General features: G+C 37.0%; 1 protein-coding gene across 2 annotated transcripts in view; it reads right to left on the bottom strand.

The window, feature by feature from the left end:
- SDK1 (sidekick cell adhesion molecule 1) overlaps positions 1-24,749 on the bottom strand; it is an 865,901-nt gene that overhangs the window by 647,248 nt on the left and 193,904 nt on the right. The gene's annotated exons all lie outside the window — the stretch shown is intronic.

Below are 24,749 nucleotides of genomic sequence, written 5' to 3'. Positions count from 1 at the left end.
GATTTTACTACATATTTTTTCCTTGTTTCATTAACAGAAAATACAAATTAACACACAAAAACATACCCAAGAAATAACGGAAGATTATACAACACATTTCACTTATGAAATGCAGAAACGTCAATTGTAAATCTCTTACAGTCACACACACAAGAAAAAGAAAATCATATTTGAGATTTAGACTAAAAACATACAAACTCCATTAGACAGTGAGTCTGTAGAAATCTGCTCTGAAACACTGATAACCTGTCTTGTCCTTCTGCTCTTTCCTGCTTATTTCCAAAATACTAATATTTTCTTTATATTGTTTGCCATAACTTTACCTTTTGGCCACATGAGCCTTAAGTCTTCATTAAAAGACACTAAAAACAACAAAGATTTGAACAAAGAAGATTTGCTACGTATAGAAAGACTAATGTTTTAAATGTCAGTTATTCCCACATTGATTCATAAGGTTAACACAATTCCAAACAAAATCCCATAATTAAGGGAAAATGTGGATGTAAATACTTATCAACTTTCTGGATGATGTTTCTACATTTCATAACAATAGAAGACACCATAAAAGAAACAAATTAACCTAGTCAGACCATATTTTTTAACAAACTCAAAATGTGCTATCAAAGCCAACTTAAAATGAAAAAGCAAGCCACAGGCTGGAGAAAATATGTGCAACAAATATGACATAATATAGATAGGTTAATTTCCTTACGAATAGAGTTCACAGCAAGTTAACAATTTAAGGACATAGAAAGACAATGCATAAAACAAGAAATACAAATGGCTAATACATATTTGGTTACTTTTCATTAATACTCAAAGATAAGTAAACCAAACCAATAAACCATTTCTCAGCTATAAAATTAGTGAGATTTTTTTAAATGGGAACTTTACAATAGCACCTACCTAAGACTACAAACTACTACAGAGCTTTCATGCATGCAAAACAGCACAGCTAAGTGGATGCAAAAGCAGGGACTCTGAAGGAGACAGACCACCTGGGTTTGAATTCTAGCTCTGCGTTTATCGACTTTCTGGGCTTTAGTTTCTCCAGCAGTAAAGCAGGCTAGTCATAGGCCCTGACAACCCCGTGTGGATTTAATGAGTTAAAACACCACAAGGACCAACGACGGTGCCTGGCATGGAGTAAGAGCTCAGTCATGTTTACTGCTATTATTTTTATTAGTATAATTATTGGAAAACAACCTCATAATACATATAAAGACCCTCAAAGAGCCTTCTACTCTCCAAACTAGTCACTTAACTCCTGGGAAGGTACTCTAAAAAATAGCCCAAAATACAGGAAAGGTTTTTACCCACACTTATTTTAATGGCAATGCTATTTATAATTTTTCAAAGGTGAAGATAACCAACATTTCTAAGAATAGGTGAATGTTAAATCTCATTACAATTACACAGCTCTTACAACAACATGATGCATTTTTAACAAAAGAGGAAAAGAAGCTTTTATTGTAATGTTGGGGGGGGGTCAGAAAATTATATTTACCCCAAATCTCAACTATTCATATAAATAAGCATAGAAATAAAAAGAGTGAAAGGAAATAATACCATTAAGAGTAGTCGCCACAAAATGGTAAATTCTAGTTAGTTTTTTATTTTTATTTTTTGCTTCTTTAAACTTCTCTAAACTTTTTTTGCTGTACTAATTTTCTACAATGAGTTTACTTTTATTTATTTATTTATTTATTATTATTTTTTTAAAGATTTTATTTTTCTTTTTTCTTCCCAAAGCCCTCCGGTACATAGTTGTATATCTTTAGTTGCGGGTCCTTCCAGTTGTGGCATGTAGGACGCCTACCACAGCATGGCGTGCCAAGCCGTGCCATGTCCGCACCCGGGATCCGAACGGGTGAACCCCGGGCCGCCGAGGCGGAATGTGGGAACTTAACTGCTGAGCCACCGGGCTGGCCCCTGAGTTTATTTTTATAGCAAAGAACTTTTTAAAAATAATTGCTATCTACTGCCACTTAGTACAATTACCAGGTAAAAACTGGATTAGAGAGGATTCCACAACATAAAGAAGACAGGAATAACCGCTACATAAACATTTCGACAGGGCATTTCACAGAGTCTGACAATTTGATTAACAAATTTTACTGATTAGTTAAATGTTCATTAAACAAGAAAATTTTAAGGCAAAGCACTAACATAAGTAAAATGACCTAAATAATCCACTTATTGCACTATAAATAATTTAAACTTCAAAGTATTGAAGTTATTTTTGAACTAGAGCTTTCTCGAAAATCTTTAACCCTGAAATCAAACGCAAAATCTCAGAACACATACATAGGTAAAGATATTATCACTCTGCAAATGAGAAGGAATAATCTAAACACAGTATAGCTTTCAGTATACACTAAATCATGTTTGAAATGTCCAACAAGGAAGAAATAAAATTCTAAATCATCTTATTAAATTAACAGAGGCGGCCTGTGGTGAGCTTCAATAGAAACAAGTAAGACCTGGGGTCATCCCTGACTCCTCTTCCTCAGACCACATGCCCATCATGGAATTCCATTGGTTCTACCCCCGAAGACATCTCTGCCACCCTGGCCCAACCCATCTTGTCTGGATTACTGCAATAGCCCCCACCCAGGCCCCCTATACTCATCCCTACACTCTTCAACCCAGTAGCCAGAGCAGTCCTTTCTGTTGGATCCTGTCGCTTCTTCTGATGGCTTCCCATCTTGACTAAGTAAAAACCCAAATCCTTACAAAGGCACTGATGGTGAAGCCCCTGTTATGTCGCTAGCTGAATTCTCCTCTACTGCCCACTGACATCTCCTGCCCACTGACATCTCCAGCCCACAGCCTCTCAGCTGCTCAGGGAAACAAGCTGAAGCAACCATCCCAGCTTTGGCGTTTGCATTCACCAGAACACTCTTTCCTGAGATAACAGCATCACCCACTCCCTCACTTCTCTCAAGTCTTTGCTCAAATGTGACCATCTCCATGAAGCATCCCTCAGCCACTCTATTTAAAATTGCAAGCCACTCAACCCTATCTCTTATCCCCTGGTCTTCCCCCTGCCACAGCACTTATCACTTTATAACATACTATATAATTTATCCATGATGTTTATTATTTATTCTCTGGCCCCTCTGAATATTGTCACTAAATAAAAGCTCAGTGAGGGCAGGAATTTTTGTCCGTTTGGCTCACTGATGTCTCCCAGGCACACAGTGCATGCTAGAAAAAAGTGTTAAATGAAGGAAAGAAGTGGTACATTTACCATGGTACACAACAAGCCTACGATGGGAAATCTGCTAAAAATACATTTAAATGCTACATTTCTCTCTTTTAACACCAGTGACACTTAATGTCTGTACTGCTAAAGGTGATTATTATTGTACATCTGGAAACTATCCTCATTGCGGAGAAAAATATGCACTGGAATAGCTAAAAAAGAATGTTTGAAAGATAAAGACATTCCTTCTCCAAAGCTAGCCTCTCATTATCTTTAATTCGTTACTTAATCTTCCATCTGCCACGTTAATTTTTGGGGTTTTTTTAAAAAAAAAAAGACAGCAAAAATCAGAATATCAGTAACCAGTTGAAATACTGTCGCAGACACAAACAACCAAACAGGCACGGCCAGCAAACACAGGTAAAGTAAAAACTTCAAGCAGCCAGGACATTATCAGTAACATCTGTGGTGGCAACAGGATTTTCTGTGCAAATCAATTACAGTTTGAGCATTCAAACATTGCTGCCCTATGAAATTTTAAACTCCTCGAGACTGCTGACTTCCTCACCACCTTGCACACTGCTCTTTCCTCGCCTTGGTGACCAGCAGCACATAACGTTTGCAAAGTTGAACTCAACTTGCAGTAAAAAAACTCCCTGGGTCCAAGCAGGGCAACCACATTGTGAGATCTACTTTTGATAAGGCTATCTCTTGCAAAACCTGGAGGCACAAGATAATCACTGAGCCCCCGCCCAGCTCTACATCAGTGGTTCTTCTCAACCATGGCTGCACCTCAGAGATATCTGGAGAGCTTTGAAAAGAACTGGCCCCCACTCACTGGAGGTCCTGATCCTCCTGTGCAGCCTGAGTTGAGAACCACTGATCTAACTCATTCTATTCTCTAAAACTTAGACTCCAAATACTCATTCCGCAGGTGTATTCAGGGACTCTCTCTGCCTGTCTTGTTGCTTTTCTTACAGAAATCCTATACAGGGCTAATGGTAGAGAACACAGTCCTGTCTGGCAGCTGCTATGTGAGCCTGCCGCGCAACGTTACATGGTGAGTGAAGAGGCAGGCATGGTCTAGGGAAAGTGACCTGAAGACAGACAGACCAGCTCTGCCACTTGAGGAACCCTTAGTAACACTCAGCTGTTTGGGCCTCAGTTTGGGATCCGCAAAATGGAAGGAACAGAATGGTCCCAAACTTTGTGGTTGTAAGAATTTACTAAACAAACCCTTACACAGCAATAATCATGTGCCAGACACCCTGGAAGTGCTTTACAAATCACCATCCCAGTTCTACATCCTCCCCACTTTACATATGAGGAAATGAAAACACAAAAAGATAAAGAAACCTGCCTAGGGTCACATCTTGGCAAAGCTAGGATTGAAACCCAAGCAGCTCTGGCTCCAGGGTCAGCCAGGGAAGCTCACATCACTAATATTAGAAATATAGCACAATAAGGAAGGTCTGAGGATCCCTCTGCAAGCATCTGTGCCAGGCCTGGTACCTCGGGGGTGAAGTCATTGGGCACAACTCCCTTGTCTCATACAACTTTACCTTATTTAATATTCTGACTGCTCCTTTAGGATGGATTGTGTATGTGTGTGTGCACATATCTCACAGGCATGCACACAAAGACACACATGTGCACACAGACCCACACACAGACACATACACATCTCAGTCTTTAGTTGCCGTAAAATGTTGAGTCCATCACTGCTCCCTTCCTGCTATGACCGCCATCACTGCCACAGCTATTTCTAGAATATTCCACTTACTAAAACATTTTAGATGTATTTATTCTTTAAGAGCAGAAGGATAAACTACAAACCACATTTAATAAAAGAAATAATAATTTCCTATAAATCTTATTCATTCCTTCATTTGTTCATCCAACAAATGCTTACTGAGTACCTACTGATAGAAACAGTTCCTGCCATCAAAGAACTTACTTACAAACTAATGAGGGAAACAAACAAACTTGGGGTAAGGTCAAAGCAGTACAGGACAGTTTCCATACAAGGGCTCTAAGTGTTAAGACAGAAAAAGCACAGAACCCTTTAGAGAATTAACAAAGGATTCTTGGAATTAGATATCTAAGTTGCAATCTCATGAATGATAATGTCAGAGAGGCAAGAGTAATAGTTAGTCCAATTTAGGGTATACTGAGTTTGAGACCCTGATAGGAAAGTCAATAGCCAGTTGTCTACACGAATTTGAAGCTCAGAAGAGAGTGTGACCAGGAAAAAAAATACTTGGAAAATATCAGTTTCTGGATGGTAATTCAGGTTCTGGAAGTATCTGAGATTGTTAAGGAAGAGTGCAGAATTAGAAAAGACAAAGACCATGGACAATACTCCAAGAATCACCAGCATTTAATGCCTGATAAGAGAAAAGAAAACCAGACAGGAAAGAGACAGCCAGAAGGGAAAGAAGAAAAGTAGGAACTTACGATGTTGAGAAAGTCAGGGGAAAAGAGAATTTCAGGAAGTCAACAGTGTCAAATAGCACCAGAAATTCAGTGAGAATAATACTGAAACAGATGCACTGACTTAAGCAGTAGGACACCATGAATAACCCCAATGAATGCTATTGCAGGAGAACTAGTGGTGAAAGCAAGAATGAACTGGGTTAAGAATTAAGTGAAAGTAGGTCCAGATATGACTGGTTAAAACAATGGAAAATTAAAACATATTTAAATGCTAATTGGAGAAAGTCAGCACTGAAGGAGAAATTGAACACAAAGGAGAAAAGAAAAGATCATCTATTGAATAAAACATTCAACAAATATTTGTTAAGCACTTCCTATGTGTCTAGATGTGATAATACAGCAAAGACAGAGGAAAGTCTCTGCATTAATCAAGGAGGCAAAAATTAGCAAATTAAATAATAATAGTAAATAAAGTATTTGCAGACATTGTGGAGTAACTAGCACTGGACCAAACTTCCTGGAGTAAACCAGGAAACTGAACAAAATATGAGAAACAACTGTTTTCTGTTACTAGACTATGATGCCTGAGAAAAAGGAAACAAATGAGGTGAGCCCTACAGTCACCTTAGGTTTCTGCCAAGAGGCATTTATTGGACCATGGCATGGAGAATGAGAGCCCAAGCAGAGCATGATGGTCTTGTTAGCTGAGCAGACAGAGATCAGAGGAGTCTGTGGGGTAGCATACAGAAAACAAGGAGTTCTACAGAGAAAAAAGTCCAGTAATCTGCACATGGATCCCCTTGACTCTTTGAATACTAAGATGTGCTTGTATAGGGTCAGATTTCAAGAGACAAGGGAAAAACAAGACCAACTACTGGAGAGAAGTAAGCTGATACTTACTGGAGTGCACACTGGGGTGGAAGATATCAGAGTCCCACTGGAACCTCCTTAAACACCTGGAACATTCAGTAGGGACCCTAGAAGACCATGCATTAGAATTGGGCTAAACATGCGCCACAGCGAAGACGATTGTTTGCCCATCAAACAAAATGCAAAGCCCAGACTTGAGGAGATCAAGCTGATAACACATGCAGTTTAGCTTGCTGCCAGAATAAAAATAAATACTTCTTAAAGGAAAAGGCAACTCTTAACCAGGAAAATGTAAACAGACACAACAATAACAGAGATAATGGAATTAATAGACAAGGACTTCAAATGAACCCATAAATATGATTGAGGATTTTAAAAAAACAAAAAAAAATGAATATAAATTAAAATATAGAGGAAAAAATACAAGAAACCTCTAAAGTTGAAAAATACAACACCTGAAAAGAAAAAGTGACTGGATGCGCATAAAAGCACATAAACATAGGAGAAAAAAAAATCTGTGAATCTGAAGACAAGGCAATAAAAACTGTAGAGACTGAAGCATGGGGAGAAAAAAGCCTGAAAGAAATAAAGAGTCTCAGTAAACAGGGAAATTATCAAGCAATATACTAAATATGTCACTGGAGTCCCGGAAGAGGGCAAATCATTTGAATATATAATGTTTAAATGTTGGCAAATTAGTTAAAAATATAAACCCATATATCCAAAAGGCGAATAAGCTCCAAACAGAATAAAAACCAAGAAAATACACCAAGGCACATCATAATGAAATTCCTGAAAACTAATGACAAATTGAAATGCTTATAAAGCAGCCAGAGGGGGAAAATAAAATAAATTACACACAGGGAATAAATAAGTGTTACTACTGACTTTTTATCAGAAACAACACAAGTCAGAAGACAATGGAAGAACACTCTTATCTTTCAGGAAAAAATAAAACTGTCACCTTGGAATTCTATATCCAATGAAAATGTCATTTAACAACAGAACCAAAACTGGTTTTCAACCAAAGAAATGCCTAGAGAATTTGTTTTCTAAAGACCTGAATGAGCCAGCCCCAATGGCCTAATGGTTAAAGTTCAGCACACAGTGCTTCGGCGGCCTGAGTTTGGTTCCCAGGTGGGAAACCACAGTGCTCATCTGTCAGTAGCCATGCTGTGGGGGGCAGCTCACACAGAAGAACTAGAAGGACTTATAACTAGAATATACAACTATGTACTGGGGCTTTGGGAAGGGAAAAAAAAAGAGAGAGGAAGATTGGCAACAGATGTTAGCTCAGGAAGACTCTTTCCCTAACAAAAGAAACCACTTCATTTAAAAGACCTGAACTGCAAGAAAAGCTAAAGAAAAACAGAGGTCTTAAGGCAAAAGGAAAATGATATAAGATGAAAACTTGCACCCACAAAAAAAGGAATAAAAAGTATTTTGAAGGGTTAAAAGCAAAAATAAAAATTATTGTAGAGCTCATAACATCTATAAAAAAGAAGTGATGGTAATAGCACAAAGGGCAGGAAGGGGGATATAAAAGTATGCTGCTTTAGTGTCTGTTACGTGAAGGGATATAATATTATTTAAAGTTAGACAATAATAAATTAAATATGTATATTGTAAACCCTAGAACAACCAGTACAGATGAAAGAGGTTTAGTTAACAAGGCAAAGGAGATAACAAGCTATACTTAAAATACTCAATCCAAAGGAAGATAAGAAAAAAGGAAAATTTCTACTTTATTTTCAAGTACATCCAACCTATATCTAAGGAAAATTAATCTAATAGTCAAAAGGACTTACCACATAAAAAAGAACAGAACATCTAGAGTAGCATCGCCACTTGAAATTTTATGTATTTTATTTGTTTATTTTTATTTATCTTATCATGCAAGGTACATAAGAAGTGCTCAATAAATATTAGTTAAATGACTAAACTAAGATTTATATATACATGTATACAGTTTGTGGTAAATTAAATTCTTAAAATATTGGTTCACACTTTGAATATCTACTTCCCATTATTTTATTTTTAAAAGCAGTACAATCCATTTTCCAAACAGAATCTTCTGTGGAACTACAACCTATATAAGGAATAAAAGAAGAGGGATTTGGTTAGGAAGGAGGCCTGGGGGCACCTGCAGCCCTGCCACTTGGCCTCCCTACCACCCAGGGCAGCCCCAAACACATCTCTGAAACAAAAAGCATTCATGAAGCACAGTCCACAAACTTCTGGTTTTTATCATTTTACTGACAACTATGGAATAGCTGGGGTTTTTTAAGCAGCTTTATTGAGATATACCATAAAATTTACCTATTTAAAGTGTACAATTTAATGGATTTTAGCATATTCACTGAGCTGTGTCACTATTACAATCTAGTATTAGAATATTTCATCACCCCCAAAAGAAACTCCATATCCATTAGCAGTTAATCCTATTCTCCAGCTCACTCCCAGCCTGAGGCAACTACTAATCTTTCTCTCTATATAGATTTGCCTGTTCTGGACTTTTTATATAAATGAAATCATACAATATGTGGTCTTTGTGTCTGCCTTCTTTCACTTAGTATAATGTTTCCAAGGTTCTTCCATGTTACAGAATGTATCAGTATTTCTTTTTATTGCTGAACAATATTTAAGTGTATAGATAGACCATATTTTCTTTACCAGTTCATCAGTTGATGGACGTTTGGATTGATTCCACTTTTAGGCTATTATGAATAATGCCCCTAGAAACATCTGTGTACACATTTTTGAATGGATGTATATTTTAATTTTTCTGGGGTACATGTTTAGGAGTGGAATTGCTGAGTCCTGTGGTAATTGTATCTTTGATACTTTGAGGAACTGCCAAACTGTTTTCCAAAGTGGCTGTGCCATTTTACATTCCCACCAGCAATGTATGAAGATTACTTTCCTTTTATTGTTTGTGCTTTTAGTGGAATATCTAAGAAACTATTACCTAACCCAAGGGCTCAAGATTTACTCCTATGTTTTCTCCTAAGAGTTTTATAGCTTCAGCTATAAAAACACTTTTGAGTTAATTTTCGGACAGGTGTGAGGTAGGGATCCAAACATTCTTTTCACATGGATATTCAGTTGTCCCAGCACAATTTGCTGAAAAGACTATTCTTTTCTCCATTTAATTGTCTTAGCACTTTGGTTAAAAATCAATTGACTATAAATGTAAGGGTTTATTTCTGGACTTTCAATTCTATTCCATTGATCTAAAAGTCTTTCTTTATGCCAGTACTACAGTGTCTTGATTACTGTAGCTTTGGAGTGTTTAAAATTGGGGAGTATGAATTCTCCAACTTCGATTTTGTTTTCCAATATTGTTTGGTTATTCCGGATCCCTTGTATTTCTGTATAATTTTAGGATTAGCCTGTTGAATTCTACAACAACAACAAAAAGATTCAGCTGCAATTTTGATATGAATTGTATTTAATCTCTATATCAATTTGGGGAATAATGCCATTTTAATAATATTAGGTCTCCCAATCTATAAACTGGTCATGTCTTTCCATTTATTTAGATCTTTTTAAATTTAACAATGTTTTGTAATATTCAGTGTACTAGTCTTACACTTTATTTTTAATCTTAAGTATTTCACTCTTTTTAACATTATTGTAAATGTAGTTGTTTTCTTAATTTCATTTGTGGATTGTTCCCTGCTGTATACTACGTTTGACAAGACTCACTCATCACTGGGTGAAAGTGAATATTACGAAATATTATGAATACCATAAACCAAATAATCCAATTCTTCCAAATACAGTTGCCAGAATTCCCGAGTCTTAATGAATATTTTCTTACTCCCTCCTTTTCCCTGGAGCTGATAAATTCTTAAGAACCTTGTAATTATGTATAATTTAAATATTTCATGTTAACATTCCCTTGCCATTTGCAGGGGAGGACAAGATTCCAGCAAGCCTACCACTATCTCCATGTAATTTTAATTAAAAGAAATCCAGATACAATGGCATCATTATCTAGTCCACTGCACTGAACATATTACATAATATTAACGATAATATCTTCTATGTCAGTAATTCCAATTCTAAGAAGAACAAAATATTTTACAAACATTAGTTCATTAATCTGCACAATATTGCAATGATTTGGTAGGACTGGGATTAACATCTTCATCTCAGTTTTTATAGCCAGGAAAAGTGTGTTATAGAACAAGCAAACAATTTGCTCAAGGTCATTCAGCAAATCAGAAGCAGGTGCTTATTTCTAATAAAAGGTCCTTTCATTTGTCAAGAAATACAGTGGCAGGCTTATGCAAAGTATGTAGTTCTGAAAATGTATGTGAATCCAAATTTTGCAGTATATGCGATGGTACTTTAAATGTACTAGAGGCACTATTAAAATCATCTTATGAAACATTTTGCAAAAAAAATTGTTTTATTAAAACAATGAATGTTAAAATTAAAACTCTTTGAAGAAGCAATCCCCAATTAATGATCCTTACGTACAGCTGAATTTTCATCTCGTGTGTGTTTTAATGGCACTGACTAAATAAACCCTAATTATAACATTAATGTGTTTAATCATAGTAACCAAATGACAGTGAGCTTATGCATAAATGGAATTTTTGTTAAATATTTGTCCAGAAATTCAACTATTATAAACAATATATAAAGTTATAAAGAAAACACCTCTGGTCTGGGAGGGCAAAATAGGATAAGTTAAAATGATTGTAAAACACTTTACATTTTTAAATGTCTGTGAATCAGCAGGAACTCATGATGTGAACCTTGGAGAAGAAGAAAAGTAAGAAATATTTCTCAAACATAGTCTCCTATCACCTTTGAGAACTTGTAGATAGTCTATAATGACTGGAAAAAGTTCAAACGACCGCTCTACTTCCACAAAAAGTAAAAGGAAGATTACGATAATTATGGAGCGCTACTATTTACTTCAGTAACCAGGAATATTACAGGACAAATTAAGGAACAATTTATAATCAACCTGAAAAGTACAAGTACCGGATCAACTGAAATGGCTAAAAAAAAATTACTCCAGAACAATTTGCTTTAATATTTCATCTATTTAGAGTTCTGTTACAGGAATACATCGTGTTTCCAGAATATATCCAAGAATACAAAATAGATAAAAACATGTTTCTGGATCACCAAAATAGATGCCAAACACCCCACACATTTAAAGCATTTTACGCACAGGCCAAGCCCTTAGGCTATCACTCAGAATCTAATGGTTCTAATTGCAAACAATCCTAATCATGTTTTTCTTTCCCTCTGATTCTCTAGCCCACAGCAAACTGGATACAGCAAACAGAGAAAAGGAAAGGAAGGAAAAATGACAATAACTAAAAGCCAAGAAAGAGATTGAAGGAATCTTCTCTAGGGAATCTGATCAGTCCAAAAGGAATTCTCTAAAGATACTAATATCAAAGGTGACCCAAAAAAGAGCTCAAGCAGATCACTCTGCAATGAAACTGCAAGTTAACATGTCCTATGCAGAGGCTCAGCACTTTCAACTTTTTAGCCTGCCATTTTGCATTATGAGCACATATCTAGGATTAACAGTCACCTAAGGAAAGACTTCAACAGAGAACTTAGAAGCCAAGACAATCAAAAAGAAAACAAAAGCAACTTGGGGATTACAAAGACTTGCAGAGAAAAGAAAACATCAAAAAAAAAAATCTATCATTAAAATTCTCAGAGATATGAGAAAGTATTGCATCTATTAAACAAGAACAGGATGCTATGAAAAGGAAAAGAACAAAAAGAGAAACTCAAAAATTAACATGATTTATAAAAAAAAAGAAAATGAGGTTAAAGAAATCTCCCAGAAAGTAAAGGAAAAAGTCAAAGAAATGCAAAATGAAAGAAAAGAGAAGAAATACAGGGCCAGTCCAGGAGGTGCAACATTCAAATAACAGGAAACCCAAGACAAAAGGAGAGAAGAAAAAGAAGGGCAGAAAATCATTAATGAAATTATTTTAGAAGGCTTCTCAGAACTGAAGGAAATCAGTTTCCGGGTTAAAAAGGATTCGCTGAGCACCCGGCATAGCGGAAGAAAATTGATCTCCACTTAGGCATATCATTGTGAATCTTCAAAACACTGAGGAAAAGAGAAGTTCCTACAAATAGTAAAAGAAAAACCGCAGATCTCATCAAAAAATTAGGAAGCAGAATGGCTTTTAACTTCTTAACAGCAACACTGGAAGCGAGAAGACAATGGAGCAACATCTTCAAATTATTGATGAAAATGATTTCCAACCAAGAATTCTCTATCCTGGCATCCTAAAAACGAGGGTAGAATAAAGACATTTTTAGATGTACAAGATCACAAAAACCTATCTCCCATTCGGCCTTATCTCAAAAGATAGTGGAGGATGAGTTCTCCCAAAACAAGAAAGCAATCTAAGAAAGAAGAAAATGTGGGATACAGGAAGCATGAGATGCAGCAGAGATAAGAAGCAAACAGAATCCTCAACCACAGTGAAGAATGATCCTAGGATCAGAGCTGTGCAACAAATATAGAGGGAATGGATTCAAACTTCAGCAACATGACTCAATGACGCTGAGGGCTGTCACCACAAAAATCCATGCCCCCCCCACCCCCATTATTTTTACCATCTTTTCTACCTGAACAAAAATGCCCAGGTGAGCCTGACCCAGACTCGTATCTGTACTTGCCTTGTCCTAACCACAAGTTAATGGAGTTCCTATTCTATCACCAACCAACTCCCAGCCCCATCTTGATGCCTTTATCCAACGAGGATGTGCCTTTCACCCTACAGTGGGTACTCTGCTCTACTCTAGAGAGCTGGGGTGGGCATAGTGAAATTAGAAACAGAAAACAGAGAAGCACTCATGCCCTCTTACCATCTTTCTGCCAGGCATCTAACACATGACCCTCACAACAGCCCTGCCAATTCCTCTATGTTTTCCAGGACTCATTCATGACCTTGCCCACTAACTTCATCAGAAGGGGCTTTGTAAATTCCCAGGGGAAATGAAGCCCAGCTATGACTCAGAGACTCAGTTCACTTTCTCTAATTATGGGAACCTGCAGAGCCAACATTGCCCTTCCCTTCCACAACTAGGTGTATATGAGGTACTCAGCTTTTCAAAACAATAGTAAATTGTTTTATGCAAAATAACAATGTGATGATTAAGCTGTAAAGAAGAGCAAGGAAAAAACATTATGGGTTTACCTTTTGGAGGTGAGGGAAAGGAAAACAATGGGGGACCGGCACACAGGGGCTTCTAAGATGCTGATAATGTTATTTTCTTAATCTGGAAGTTGGGTACTTAGGTGTTCATTTTATTATTATTCTTTAAACCATAATACACATTTTACACTCTTCCTCATGTACTATACATCTCACAATTTAAAAAATGAAAACAACAATAGCAAAAAACAATAGCTAAGGCATTAAGGCATGACTGGTTAAAAATGTAAAAAAGAGTAGGTAGCTTGACAAGGCATTTATGCAAGCTGGTTTTGCATTAATGACTGTTAATTGCTGAATTAAATCAAAGCATAAAATAACTTTGGAAAGATGTCCATCTTAAAGAAACTATTTAGTGCTGCGCTGCATACAATCTCCGGATTTTGGAAAACCGGGTTTTCCAAACAAATATCTCCAGAGGTATCACCATAATCAGGAGTTAGAGAAAGGGAACACTTGACTAAAAGTTATTTGTATTACAGTGTGATATGCAACGTTGGATTTTAAAAAACAAAGTATAAAACACTTACATTTTAATTAAACTTTGGATTTCCATATTCTTATCAATTAACCAATAAGAGTTGGCTCCAGATCCATCAATTGATCTTTACCTGCCCTTATGGCCACTAGGTCCCCTGATCTGTCATGCAGCAGGATGAGAAGTACCTTTCAGAGGAGTTCAAAAGAGAGGTGTGAGTTGCAGAGAACCACGTGGAAGCCATCAGCATACAAGTGAGGGATGAAGTCTTGGCTGTGGATGAGATTATCCACAGAGAACGTAAAGTAAAAGAAGATAAAGCCTAAAAGTAAAGCTTCAGGAAATTCCAATACTGCAAAGACAGACAGGTGAGGAAGCAGGTAAAAGACTGAGCCACTGTGTCAGTGATACTGGAGGACAGCAAGGTGAGAGGAAGGTCTGAGACGCCAAAAGAGGAAAGAGGTTCAAGAAAGAAAGAAGTAATGACTATTAATAGCAGCTGGTAATTAGTAACAGTAATCAGTAGTAAAATAAATCTTTATTTCTCACACACAATGTGTAGGCAGCAAGTTAAGCTCTTGACATATATTATTTCACTTAATTCCCCCAACAATGCAGTGAGACACGTACTATTATCACCACATTTTGTAGACTCAAGGACGGAAAGAGGTAAGTAATGAGCTCAAATCCAGAAAGCTGGTACATAAGGAAGTCAGTCCTAACACTCAAGTCCTCCTAAGTTTTCAACTCTTGAAAATCTTAGAACAGATGTAAATTCAAACTATGAGTACACATTCACAGATAGTCTTTAGAGTATAAATTATTCTTCATAAAAGTTGATGTTTTTCAAGGCAGGCTACAAATTTTTTCCACCTCAAAATTTCACACAGACAAGAAACTAATCTTAATTTTACAAATCAGTCCAAAACAAGTTTCAAGAATAAAAGTCCAAAACTTCAAATTAAATGTAGGCCAATTTAACCTTAGGGTTCTAAATGATCAAATTTTGGAAGGCTGGTTTCTTTAAATCAATTACGATCGATATGAGCCAGATGGCTCGACTGTCAAACTGGATAGAGCTGTCTGCGTGATAAGGTCACTGCATCTGTCACTGGGAGACTTTGGAAAAAGTGTCACATGCAGAAACTCCCTAACCTCATAGCCCATATATCTGAGAGAAGTCCATCAGGGATTACGACGTGCAGTGAGGGGATTAGACGGGGTTACAGTGTTTGACAGTGTTTGTCTGTCAAATTATCGTTTGCATTTTTATTTTGGGAGTAAAAAGAGGAGATGAAATCAAAAGCTCTCCACAGCCTAAATAGCATCTAAGGGGTTTATCAAGGTATGTGATTTTATTCCTTCATCTTTAAACCACTTTTTACTCCATCTTAGTACAAACAATATAATCTTAACAGGCGCCATACTGTGTCTGATATCAGGAAGGATATTACCATAATTAAATGTTATTTCTGTGAGGAGATGTATGTTACAGGTTGAGACAAGATCATATATGGTATTATATTGCAATTTGCAAAATCATCTCACTCCTGCTGCTTCAGAAACTCGCTCTAGAATAGCAATGACTGGAAAGCTACAGCACTTTCATAATAAAGGTGCAATGATGTCTGCAGCAGAGAGCAACAAAAAGAGTGATAAACATCATCTATCAAAAAGTAAAAAATAAAATGCAAAAAAGAGTAGGTAGCTTGACATTTCCCACAAATACTGTATTTATTCACACAAATCTACAAGCACCAGTCCCCATGCGTACATTCCTATTTCACAATTTCGGCACTGGAGATGCCTACCTTCAGGGCAAAACAATCTAAAAAATAAAAGTAACCACTGTGCTTACATGGAGGGAACGTCCTTGCAGGAGCATTTTTTGAGGTCTCTCTTTATAGTTAAGTCATAGATTAAAATGAAGCCTTAGAAATAAGGACTGGCACGTCCGTTAATAAACATTCCTATCAAGAATGGTTTTAACTCTCATGTATTTGTTGTGAACATTTTTCACTGGAAAAATGACATGACCAACAACAATAATAATTTAATTATTCTGTGCTGAGAATGCAAAGGGATAGAAATACTAACATGGGGACTCAGATTGTTTGGCTGCTTCACAACCACAATTAAATCAGGCGACCTCTGAAGAGGAGTCTGGTCATGCACTACTAACCTAACTGTGGGAGATAAAAGGATTTTTATCTGCTAGCCTGTAGAAGAAATTAGCCAAATTTAGCTTGAATTTGTATACCTTCACTACACTAAATGAATTAACCAATGGCCCATTCTCTATGCTTTCAGAACGTAACAAATGAAACTGAATTGAGAAGCAAAATATTCAGAATACAGACATTCTTTACAAAACAGGAAAATTCGACATGTGAAACTTCATTATTTTGAAATTTATTAGGCATAAATCAATATATTATACTTGACCTGAATCCTTACTGTTCCAAATTTTCACCTTCACCATGCAACCTGTTCCAATTAACTCATTTGTTAATGCAAAACAATATAATTTTCCCTATATTTTAAATTAGGAAGTCAGACAAGATAAAGTAGGTACAGACAACCTCTCTCTATAATGCTGAAAATATAATGTTAAAAATAGAGCTTGATATCATGAAAAGTTACAGAAACTTTAAAATACATATATTTTTTTTTTCTTTGAAAGAAGATAGAAGGGCTTTTCTTCAAAATCCCTTAAATAAACTGCGGGAATGACAAACACAGCTACAACCATGGGGTCAAAACTGATGAGAATAATTACAATAATAATAACAAGAACAGCTAAAATGTAAAGCACTTGATTCCACATCAGACACCATCCTCAGCGCTTCAGATAGGCTAACTTATTTGTTCCTGCAGCAACCCTATGAGGTGGGTACCATGTTACCCCCACATTGGTGCTAAGGAGGCAGGGCTGACAAAGAGGGCAAAGCCACACAGCCACTTATTCAATGGTAGAGGAGAAATCCAAGACCAAGCCATGCTTCCTGAGCCCAAGCTCTTAACCACTATATCATTTTTCTTCTTTGCAAAAGTTTATCAATAACTGTATTTTACAATTAAGATCCTATTTGGTTTTACAGTGACAGGCCCCTGAGAAAATATGATAAATATGTTCTATTTATATACAAATTTTTTCTGGAATTTATGAATTGCAATTTTGAAGTGTCAGTAAACAAATCTACCACAGAAGATGATGTTAACCCAGGGACAGTTGGCAAATCCTCTCCTTGGCTCCAGCATTTTAAGAGAGCATCTAGGCAATGAGAACAGCATGTGCAAAGGCACAGAGCTGGGCAGGACACAGCCCACTAGGGGACCAAGTAAAGCTCCCTGTCGCTCACAGGTGGGGCATGTGAGGAGGCAGCAGTGGAGGGAGCTAAGGCTGAAGAGGGATGCAGAAACTAGACGATGACCACGGAGTAGTTAGTGGAGGTCTTTGTGGGAAGCAATGACATCATCACTTTTGTTTTTGAAGAGAATAATTTTGTCAACGTTGTGGTAAGCCTAAACGCAGGGAAATCAGTTAGAACTGTTACATATTCCAGCTGTGGGCTTTAACAAAGGCAACAGAGAAGGAGAGAGGGGGTCTCACTGAAACAACAGTGTGGAGAAAATCTCAACAACGTTGCAATCAGCAGGCTGTGGATACTAAGAAAAGTGTTGAAATTACTCTAAAGTTTTGAGCTTGAGAGACAGATAGCAGCATCCCTCATTAACCAGGACAGGGAATGCCCTGGAGCAGTAGCACTTCAGGGAGACAGAGAGAAGAAATTTTTTAAATCCCTTTATTACAAATTTAAAACCTAGGGAAGCTCCTTTTTCCCACCCAAAGAGTTCATATATATAGACTGTGGAGTAACTTCTTCCTCTAAAAATATAATTTATGGGAGGCCAGCCCAGTGGCACAGAGGTTAAGTCCACACGTTCTGCTTCGGCGGCCTGGGGTTCACCAGTTCGGATCCCAGGTGCAGACCTACACATCACTTGTCAGGCCATGCTGTGGCAGGCATCCCACATATAAAGTATAGGAAGATGGGCACAGATGTTAGCTCAGGGCCAGTCTTCCTCAGTCAAAAGAGGAGGATTGGCAGCAGATGTTAGCTCAGGGCTAAATTTCCTTAAAAAAAAAAAAAAAATATATATATATATATATAATTTATGAATAGGTAAAAGATGATATCCGTAGGCATCAGCCCAACTTCTAATAGGCAGTGCAATCCTCAGACAGTCACAGTACCAAGGTTAGTAAGGTTGCCTCACCATCCAGAAGTATAGATTAATTCCTACACTTAACAGGGAAGGATAAAATTTATGTGGCCCAACAGGGGAAAAATCATTCCCAAAAGGCACTCCTGGATGGATCCCCAAGTTTTCCACTTGTGATGATGATGAGTTTCTTTGTTCCACTGGGTCTTGGGATGTTTCCCAACACATACTACTATTATTCTCTCTTTTTGCCCAAAGGTATTTGAGTCACATTAAGCCTCAGTTTCCTACAGGAGAGAAGGACAGCGCCAAACATTAACCCATGAGAAATAGTGGTCTGGAACTCAAGAGAGAGGTTAGGTTGCAGACAGAGAGACAGAGACATACATGAAACCATGGGACCAAGGAGCAGGCACACGGTAAGAGGAGAAGTCCCCACAGCACTCCTTACACAGGAGAAATGCTTAGCAAATAAAGCATACGTAGTAATCTCTGAATTATGCAGCATAATCAGTGAATGAGATGATCCAAATAGAAGAAGCTTTCAAACATTTGCTCTTACCATTTTGAACATTAGGTTAAACTTTTACTAACTTTGGTGTTTTCCCACTATATTCTGTCTTCTTTAATGAAGTATATAAAATATAACTCTTGTTCATAAATTTATCACTTCTAACACTAATTTCTTACTTTAACATGTTATGATACCCTGAGAAGTTATTATTGACTCAGTTATTTACCACCACCCTAAATGTCCCCATACTTTCATAATCTCTTCCTGTCTTCCAGGTGTGATGCCCCTATCATTGCTCATTGCTCCATCCAGCACAACTCCCACCCCCTCTAAACCACTATCTTTAATCTGCACGATAACACAATAACATATAACAAAGCTTGTTACAATTGAACGTAAAGTAAAAATACTGATTCAAGATAACCAAGCATAAAAGTCTTCCCTATGAAATAAGAAAATGGAATTTATTATCATAGCTATTTTGAATGTTGGGGGAGAGGGAGGTGTTTGTTTTCTCTCTCCTTGGTTCTTAAAACATATCTGACTTCTAAATAAATGGGATGAAAGTTTACCAAAAAATCTTCCGACTTTTCAAAACTCACCTAAGTATAACACAGAAATGAATGGCCTTTTTCAATGAACAGTCTCTTCTGCCTGCTGTGGCTCAATCAAGTCATTGAAACATTTGACGATCTGGGAGCTGCTTGAATTGATATTGCCAATTCAAACTGGAAGGCTGGATGAAGGATTTGTAAGGGAACTTTGGTGCCAATTCAATCTGGTCATTCCATGTAGAGACAGATTCAGACTGATCTCCTCTAGCAAATCCAATGTTCCATAAGTCACAGAGGCTACGTCACAAGTGAGAAAGGACAATCAAACGCAGTATTTGAGAGCTGACACAAGAATCATTCCCTTAACCTTGCAAGAGAGAAATTGAAACTGAAAAGCCCTAGCACTGCGAAAGCCCTGACTCATGAAGATAGGATTCACAAAATTCTTTCCATAATTCTCCTTTTCTTTACTTGATTAAATAAAAGAACAGTCCAAGAAAATCAAATTTCTTGGTTAGTTATGACTATTTTATCAGCGTGGGCACTTCCTTGTAAATACATATATATTAGAAATAAAGAATACTCTGTAGTGAGAAGAGCACACTACCTGAAGTAATACGTTTAATTTTCTTTTTTGAGAACAAAAAGCACAAGAATCATTAAAATCTGATGAATACAATAACTCAACAGACTGAGCTCTGGACTTAAATATTAAAAACTCAGAGTTTTAGGTTTCAAGTAATGTCAAGGATGGATAGATAATAGGTGGGTAGGTAGGTACACAGACAGACAGACAGATACATATTTAAATCTTCTCTTGGAACACAGTACATGCACAAGCTACTTATTATTTAAATCTCAATTAAATCCTCAGTGTTTTCTCGGTTCATCCTTAAATATAAAAATTTTACTCATTAGTCAACCAAAGGCTGAATTAAGTTCTATGTTCAATCAAGAAGAGCAAGCTAAGCAGCTGCATCTTTCTGTGTGCCATTATTGTCAATGAGTTGGGACTTTGTTTTATAATTACAGTCTTAATAGGGTGTCAGGATGTTATGTAACAAACAGAACATCAGTCAACCGGAAAGCAACAGGGCACTTGTTAAATGTGAACTGTTGAGATCCAGGATCAAGTCTGCAGTGTTAGGGAGAAGGAAGAACACCGATAAAGAACTATTCATCGCTTCGCCTGCCGTCCACACTTCCCTTTGGTAAGGTCACCCAATTTCACAGACACATCTGTCAGGCACCAGCTTTTTAATGAGAGACATTACTCTTTAACTCACAAATCTGCCCTCGTATATAACAAACAATCTTAACAGAGAAGAAAGTTTGAGATGAACAGAGAAGACTTTTGCAAATAAGGATTTAATAATGGAATTATTATTGGAATAATGGATTTAAATAAGCAGTTATTACTGTTTCCGCATGTTTTAAGTCCCTAAAAAGCATCTATTAGTAGAAATTTAAGTTTTATCCAGCCAAATGTCCAAATCACATCTGGCGTTGAAAATGAAATCAACACCTTGAGTTGTATCCAGAAATCAACAGGAAGTCATTGTAAATTGGAACAGAAGGTAATGTGTTCCATATGGATAGAGGATTGTAAACGCCTATAATACGCTTCAGAAGAGCACCTGTATTCTCTGCAGCCACTAAATGGTGGTCAATAAGATACTTTCACCTATGCTCATTACTATTTCTAATTCTTAAATTTAAATTCTGTTCAAGACTAAAAGATCTTTAAATGGCTACTTTTATTTTGATTACATAATTGTTGGCATATGAGAGAAAGTATTTGGCTTCCAAACAATGTTGGATTTATTGCTCTGGTTCATTTAAAAAGCCATCAGACTCAGGTTACTTTTAGTAGAGCAAAGAGACAATATTGAAAGTTCCACCTGAGCTAAGAATATGTGTACTGCCTTAATTACTAGCTGCAAAAAGACTTCAGGAGAGATATAACTATATGTTTATCTCTTTTTCTAAGCAAATCTCATCAGGCAAAATTAGGTAATTCTATAGAAGTTAAGACTGCTATCACAATGGTTTATGAATAGGGAAAAGAAAGAAATGCTTTAATCTTTAATTCACTTTATAGGCAATTGAACAACATATTTCTGTAACATCTACCATAAAACAGCAACAACGTCATTGTTCAAATTCTAAACCAGTGGTTCTTATAATTGGCTGCATACTGAAATCATTTAGGAACTTTACAAAATTCTGATGCCTGGGTTCCACCACCAGATGCGCTGATTTAATTGGTTGGAAGACGCAGTCTGAGAAGCAGTGCTCTGAAAAGCCCCCCAGGTTATTCCAGTATCCAGACAGAGCAGCTGCTCTAAGCCAAAGACAGGTTCCTCAGCGATTGTGGTCTTGTAAGACACCGTACAGGGATCTCTTTGCAGTACTCCACATCGTGGGATTAGGATATGAAGATATACTGACCTTCCTAGATTTAGTCTCATTGTACGTTGTCAACACGGGAAGCATTGGAACGGAAGCCAAAGCGAGCCCCTGAGCAACCTGGGAGACTTGGATGTCATGCTCACTTAAGGCTACATACACCCGTAAAATGAAGTCCCATGAGCATATGCTCGAACTTTCAGCAGACAATCCAAACAAGATCCTTATCCTTTTTTCCTGTAATCTATAAAGTGGGGTAATGTGAGCTTTAGTGCAAATGTGCATAGAGCAAAGGCACGGGAAAGGTAATCAATCTGTTGAGGATGGCTATTTCACCACTGCAATTTAGGGCCCCAGGACGAATGCTACACAGCAATGAATGCCAAAAAGAAGCAAATTTGCCTGTGGGAGCAGTGGATGGGGAGAACTAACTACTCTCCTAGTCTTCTCCTAGAGTTCCAAGAATGTCACAAGAAATGAGAGAGAATACACTTCATCAAGGCCTAAAGGAAGCTCGCTGCCTTGGGAGGATCTGGGAGACTGCTGAAATGTGGGAATGGGGGCTCCCTGCAATATCCTGAGGCTGTGAAACACGAGGGGTAAGGGCCGAACAGACCACCCAAGTCAGGGATGTGGGCTCAGGCAGTGCTTCCCTATTCACTAGCCATTTCCAGTAGTCAAGTGTTTGAGCACATAGGTCTTCAATTCATGTATTCACACTGAATTCTATTCCTGATAAAAAATAAAATGGGGGTGATGGGAAGTGTTATCATTCTATATGGTAAATTCTTAACACAAAATATGGTCTCTAAAGAAAAATCAGAAAAAGAAATGGCAGTCTTTAGAATGATGTATGGAACCCATGAATGTGTTCTATAGGCAATTATAGGCACTCAATAATTACTTGTTGAATTAATGAATAAGTTTATTCTATGCCAGACATGATAGCTAAGTCAAATTTTGTACACCTTCCCCCAGAGTAACCAAACAATCCTGAAAGAGCTATTAAGAAATATAAATCTTGGGAATTCATTTCTCTTCTTCTAATTGGTATCAGTGATAAGGACTATTAACTTAAAATATGCCTATTTCCTATGAAAAGAATTTAATAATCCATCAATCATATTAAATTACCTGGATGCAAAGTAAAGAACCTAGCAGCTACAAGATTGAACAGTTACAAGATACACTACACTAGTAGCAATAATTTTACTTAAGACAGATTTCTTTTCACTTAATTGATACCCACGTCTAAACATCAAGAGAAATTATTCTAGCTTGAAGGCAAATGGTAATATATCATTTTTGTGTATTCTCTCCACAAAAATGAAAATAAAAAAATGACCAGTAAGCACAAGGCGGGTAAAAAAGCTCATCTGGACAATTAGTTATCCAAATATATTAGCCTTTGAGTATTTTATGTGTAATTGCCAATATCATTTCTTCATGACAGGACTCATTTAGTGACACTACAACTTCCCATCAATTCAGCATTTTACAACAAATTTGAACTAGTAATTAGTTGGTATGAATCTTGCTGCATTACCATATAAACTTTGTGAACAAATTTTAATAGGGCCATCTCATCTGTATTCACACAATGCTGCTAAACCAATTATTTTTTGTATGTTGCTTTAAAATAAATCTACTTTCTTTTTCATATTAGAAGCTTTCCCTAGATTACAAATATGCAGGAAAAAATAATATTTTAATAAAAACAAACTAGGCAGCTAATCGCATCTTGAGTTACACTTCACTCTATCTCCAGATATGCAACTTTTAATATTACTAATAATTAGTTTCTGGAAATCCAGTGCTCAGTGTGGGATGAACAATAAAGAAGACACAATGTCTGCTCAAAATCCTAAGATTCTGAATTACAAAGAAAACAGTAAAAATATGTATCTGATAGACTCACAGCAATAGAAAGAGAATTTTATAGTAATTTTTCAGCGGGTCAGTAATTATTTATTAAAGACAAAAATCATATCAAACTTTCCATGATAAACTCAATTATTTATAGCGAAAAAGATGCTTGTTAAATGACAGTGGAAGGAATAAATATTCCAAATGAAGAGTGTGGATTGTTCGCGCAATGTCACAGCTGATAAAGTATTCCACTGTGTGGACAATAATACTGGTCTCCCACCCAGCCCCCATCCCTCCACCCCTGTCCCACACAGCCTTTAAACTTCCACTTAGAACGCTGACTTTGTTCACTCTGACCCAGGGTCTATGTTCTTCAGGAGAGGCTGTTGTTCCTTCTGCATCCCCAACTCCAATTCACCCTCAAGCAGTGAATCATTACTGCTTATTATTTATTACTTATTATTATTACTTACTACCCATGGTGGTCCCTTTTCCAATGAGGAATGGGCCTATAACACAATTCTGGTCAATGAAAGCACTGTTGGAGCTATGGGAAGCTTCTGGAAAGTCCTTACACACACACACACACACACACACACACACACACAGAAATGCACTAACATGGTGACATTTACTCTTTTTAGCCTCTGGTCATTATCTCTGCGAGCCATCCCAAAACCAGGAGGAGAGCCAGCCTAGGAGGGCAAGCCCAAGCGGTCAGGTTGAGAAGGGAAGAATGGAAAACTAGAAAAACTTAGGTTTCTGTTGATGCTATTGAGGTCCAGAATTACCCTACTTCAGGGCTTCTCATTATATAGATAATAAATTTCCTTCCTGCTTAAGCCATTTTCAGTTGGTTTTCCATTACCTGTAGCTGACAGCATCCTGACTAATGATCATTGTAATGGATTTCAAAAATCACTTTGTGATCATAGAACACTTATAAAACTTGATTACATAGTATACC

The sequence above is a fragment of the Equus asinus genome, chromosome 14, assembly GCF_041296235.1.
Source record: "Equus asinus isolate D_3611 breed Donkey chromosome 14, EquAss-T2T_v2, whole genome shotgun sequence".
Taxonomy (NCBI): Eukaryota; Metazoa; Chordata; class Mammalia; order Perissodactyla; family Equidae; genus Equus; species Equus asinus.
Note: the sequence above shows the minus strand (reverse complement) of the source record. Positions and strands in the feature narration are given on the sequence as shown.